Source organism: Protomyctophum parallelum, assembly GCF_964188405.1.
Source record: "Protomyctophum parallelum genome assembly, chromosome: 16".
NCBI classification, from domain to species: Eukaryota; Metazoa; Chordata; class Actinopteri; order Myctophiformes; family Myctophidae; genus Protomyctophum; species Protomyctophum parallelum.
Window position 1 is genome coordinate 34983616 of NC_139711.1, and position 5845 is coordinate 34989460.

The window sequence follows — 5845 nt, forward strand, 5'->3', positions numbered from 1 at the left end:
AACCCATGTTTTTTGAAATTTTGATTTTTTTTCAAATCCTCAAAAATGATGAAAAACGGCGTGCTATAGTATGCCGAACGGTAGGGGCTATAGCCCATGTTCAAAAATGATGAAAAACGAGGTTAAAAAAAAAATCAAAATTTCAAAAAACAATGGGCTATAACCCATGTTTTTTGAAATTTTGAATTTTTTTCAAATCCTCAAAAATGATGAAAAACGGCGTGCTATAGTATGCCGTAGGGTAGGGACTATAGCCCATGTTCAAAAATGATGAAAAACGAGGTTAATTTTTTTCCCCAAAATTTCAAAAAACGATGGGCTATAACCCATGTTTTTTGAAATTTTGAAATTTTTTCAAATCCTCAAAAATGATGAAAAACGGCGTGCTATAGTATGCCGAACGGTAGGGGCTATAGCCCATGTTCAAAAATGACGAAAAACGAGGCTAATTCTTTTTTCAAAATTTCAAAAAACGATGTGCTATAACCCATGTTTTTTGAAATTGTGATTTTTTTTCAAATCCTCAAAAATGATGAAAAACGGCGTGCTATAGTATGCCGTACGGTAGGGGCTATAACCCATGTTCAAAAATGATGAAAAACGAGGTTAAAAAAAAAATCAAAATTTCAAAAAACGATGGGCTATAACCCATGTTTTTTGAAATTTTGATTTTTTTTCAAATCCTCAAAAATGATGAAAAACGGCGTGCTATAGTATGCCGAACGGTAGGGGCTATAGCCCATGTTCAAAAATGATGAAAAACGAGGTTAAAAAAAAAATCAAAATTTCAAAAAACAATGGGCTATAACCCATGTTTTTTGAAATTTTGAATTTTTTTCAAATCCTCAAAAATGATGAAAAACGGCGTGCTATAGTATGCCGTAGGGTAGGGACTATAGCCCATGTTCAAAAATGATGAAAAACGAGGTTAATTTTTTTTCCCAAAATTTCAAAAAACGATGGGCTATAACCCATGTTTTTTGAAATTTTGAAATTTTTTCAAATCCTCAAAAATGATGAAAAACGGCGTGCTATAGTATGCCGAACGGTAGGGGCTATAGCCCATGTTCAAAAATGACGAAAAACGAGGCTAATTCTTTTTTCAAAATTTCAAAAAACGATGTGCTATAACCCATGTTTTTTGAAATTGTGATTTTTTTTCAAATCCTCAAAAATGATGAAAAACGGCGTGCTATAGTATGCCGTACGGTAGGGGCTATAACCCATGTTCAAAAATGATGAAAAACGAGGTTAACTTTTTTTTTTCAAAATTTCAAAAAACGATGGGCTATAACCCATGTTTTTTGAAATTTTGAATTTTTTTCAAATCCTCAAAAATGATGAAAAACGGCGTGCTATAGTATGCCGAACGGTAGGGGCTATAGCCCATGTTCAAAAATAATGAAAAACGAGGTTAAAAAAAAATCAAAATTTCAAAAAACGATGGGCTATAACCCATGTTTTTTGAAATTTTGACATTTTTTCAAATCCTCAAAAATGATGAAAAACGGCGTGCTATAGTATGCCGTACGGTAGGGGCTATAACCCATGTTCAAAAATGATGAAAAACGAGGTTAACTTTTTTTTTTCAAAATTTCAAAAAACGATAGGCTATAACCCATGTTTTTTGAAAATTAGAATTTTTTTCAAATCCTCAAAAATGATTAAAAACGGCGTGCTATAGTATGCCGAACGGTAGGGGCTATAGCCCATGTTCAAAAATGATGAAAAATGAGGTTAATTTTTTTTTCAAAATTTCAAAAAACGATGGGCTATAACCCATGTTTTTTGAAATTTTGAATTTTTTTCAAATCCTCAAAAATGATGAAAAACGGCGTGCTATAGTATGCCGAACGGTAGGGGCTATAGCCCATGTTCAAAAATAATGAAAAACGAGGTTAAAAAAAAAATCAAAATTTCAAAAAACGATGGGCTATAACCCATGTTTTTTGAAATTTTGAATTTTTTTCAAATCCTCAAAAATGATGAAAAACGGTGTGCTATAGTATGCCGAACGGTAGGGGCTATAGCCCATGTTCAAAAATGATGAAAAACGAGGTTAATTTTTTTTTCAAAATTTCAAAAAACGATGGGCTATAACCCATGTTTTTTGAAATTTTGAATTTTTTTCAAATCCTCAAAAATGATGAAAAACGGCGTGCTATAGTATGCCGAACGGTAGGGATATAGCCCATGTTCAAAAATGATGAAAAACGAGGTAAAAAAAAAAATCAAAATTTCAAAAAACCATGGGCTATAACCCATGTTTTTTGAAATTTTGATTTTTTTTCAAATCCTCAAAAATGATGAAAAACGGTGTGCTATAGTATTCCGTAGGGTAGGGACTATAGCCCATGTTCAAAAATGATGAAAAACGAGGTTAATTTTTTTTTCAAATTTCAAAAAACGATGGGCTATAACCCATGTTTTTTGAAATTTTGAATTTTTTTCAAATCCTCAAAAATGATGAAAAACGGCGTGCTATAGTATGCCGTATGGTAGGGGCTATAACCCATGTTCAAAAATGATGAAAAACGAGGTTAACTTTTTTTTTTCAAAATTTCAAAAAACGATAGGCTATAACCCATGTTTTTTGAAAATTTGAATTTTTTTCAAATCCTCAAAAATGATTAAAAACGGCGTGCTATAGTATGCCGAACGGTAGGGGCTATAGCCCATGTTCAAAAATGATGAAAAATGAGGTTAATTTTTTTTTCAAAATTTCAAAAAACGATGGGCTATAACCCATGTTTTTTGAAATTTTGAATTTTTTTCAAATCCTCAAAAATGATGAAAAACGGCGTGCTATAGTATGCCGAACGGTAGGGGCTATAGCCCATGTTCAAAAATAATGAAAAACGAGGTAAAAAAAAAAATCAAAATTTCAAAAAACGATGGGCTATAACCCATGTTTTTTGAAATTTTGAATTTTTTTCAAATCCTCAAAAATGATGAAAAACGGTGTGCTATAGTATGCCGAACGGTAGGGGCTATAGCCCATGTTCAAAAATGATGAAAAACGAGGTTAATTTTTTTTTCAAATTTTCAAAAAACGATGGGCTATAACCCATGTTTTTTGAAATTTTTAATTTTTTTCAAATCCTCAAAAATGATGAAAAACGGCGTGCTATAGTATGCCGAACGGTAGGGGCTATAGCCCATGTTCAAAAATGATGAAAAACGAGGCTAATTATTTTTTCAAAATTTCAAAAAACGATGTGCTATAACCCATGTTTTTTGAAATTGTGATTTTTTTTCAAATCCTCAAAAATGATGAAAAACGGCGTGCTATAGTATGCCGTACGGTAGGGGCTATAACCCATGTTCAAAAATGATGAAAAACGAGGTTAACTTTTTTTTTTCAAAATTTCAAAAAACGATGGGCTATAACCCATGTTTTTTGAAATTTTGAAATTTTTTCAAATCCTCAAAAATGATGAAAAACGGCGTGCTATAGTATGCCGAACGGTAGGGGCTATAGCCCATGTTCAAAAATAATGAAAAACGAGGTTAAAAAAAAAATCAAAATTTCAAAAAACGATGGGCTATAACCCATGTTTTTTGAAATTTTGAAATTTTTTCAAATCCTCAAAAATGATGAAAAACGGCGTGCTATAGTATGCCGTACGGTAGGGGCTATAACCCATGTTCAAAAATGATGAAAAACGAGGTTAACTTTTTTTTTTCAAAATTTCAAAAAACGATAGGCTATAACCCATGTTTTTTGAAAATTTGAATTTTTTTCAAATCCTCAAAAATGATTAAAAACGGCGTGCTATAGTATGCCGAACGGTAGGGGCTATAGCCCATGTTCAAAAATGATGAAAAATGAGGTTAATTTTTTTTTCAAAATTTCAAAAAACGATGGGCTATAACCCATGTTTTTTGAAATTTTGAATTTTTTTCAAATCCTCAAAAATGATGAAAAACGGCGTGCTATAGTATGCCGAACGGTAGGGGCTATAGCCCATGTTCAAAAATAATGAAAAACGAGGTTAAAAAAAAAATCAAAATTTCAAAAAACGATGGGCTATAACCCATGTTTTTTGAAATTTTGAATTTTTTTCAAATCCTCAAAAATGATGAAAAACGGTGTGCTATAGTATGCCGAACGGTAGGGGCTATAGCCCATGTTCAAAAATGATGAAAAACGAGGTTAATTTTTTTTTCAAAATTTAAAAAAACGATGGGCTATAACCCATGTTTTTTGAAATTTTGAATTTTTTTCAAATCCTCAAAAATGATGAAAAACGGCGTGCTATAGTATGCCGAACGGTAGGGATATAGCCCATGTTCAAAAATGATGAAAAACGAGGTAAAAAAAAAAATCAAAATTTCAAAAAACCATGGGCTATAACCCATGTTTTTTGAAATTTTGAATTTTTTTCAAATCCTCAAAAATGATGAAAAACGGCGTGCTATAGTATTCCGTAGGGTAGGGACTATAGCCCATGTTCAAAAATGATGAAAAACGAGGTTAATTTTTTTTCCCAAAATTTCAAAAAACGATGGGCTATAACCCATGTTTTTTGAAATGTTGAATTTTTTTCAAATCCTCAAAAATGATGAAAAACGGCGTGCTATAGTATGCCGAACGGTAGGGGCTATAGCCCATGTTCAAAAATGACGAAAAACGAGGCTAATTCTTTTTTCAAAATTTCAAAAAACGATGGGCTATAACCCATGTTTTTTGAAATTTTGAATTTTTTTCAAATCCTCAAAAATTATGAAAAACGGCGTGCTATAGTATGCCGAACGGTAGGGGCTATAGCCCATGTTCAAAAATAATGAAAAACGAGGTTAAAAAAAAAATCAAAATTTCAAAAAACGATGGGCTATAACCCATGTTTTTTGAAATTTTGAATTTTTTTCAAATCCTCAAAAATGATGAAAAACGGTGTGCTATAGTATGCCGAACGGTAGGGGCTATAGCCCATGTTCAAAAATGATGAAAAACGAGGTTAATTTTTTTTTCAAAATTTTAAAAAACGATGGGCTATAACCCATGTTTTTTGAAATTTTGAATTTTTTTCAAATCCTCAAAAATGATGAAAAACGGCGTGCTATAGTATGCCGAACGGTAGGGATATAGCCCATGTTCAAAAATGATGAAAAACGAGGTAAAAAAAAAAATCAAAATTTCAAAAAACCATGGGCTATAACCCATGTTTTTTGAAATTTTGAATTTTTTTCAAATCCTCAAAAATGATGAAAAACGGCGTGCTATAGTATTCCGTAGGGTAGGGACTATAGCCCATGTTCAAAAATGATGAAAAACGAGGTTAATTTTTTTTCCCAAAATTTCAAAAAACGATGGGCTATAACCCATGTTTTTTGAAATGTTGAATTTTTTTCAAATCCTCAAAAATGATGAAAAACGGCGTGCTATAGTATGCCGAACGGTAGGGGCTATAGCCCATGTTCAAAAATGACGAAAAACGAGGCTAATTCTTTTTTCAAAATTTCAAAAAACGATGGGCTATAACCCATGTTTTTTGAAATTTTGAATTTTTTTCAAATCCTCAAAAATTATGAAAAACGGCGTGCTATAGTATGCCGAACGGTAGGGGCTATAGCCCATGTTCAAAAATAATGAAAAACGAGGTTAAAAAAAAAATCAAAATTTCAAAAAACGATGGGCTATAACCCATGTTTTTTGAAATTTTTAAATTTTTTCAAATCCTCAAAAATGATGAAAAACGGTGTGCTATAGTATGCCGAACGGTAGGGGCTATAGCCCATGTTCAAAAATGATGAAAACGAGGTTAATTTTTTTTTCAAATTTTAAAAAAACGATGGGCTATAACCCATGTTTTTTTGAATTTTGAATTTTTTTCAAATCCTC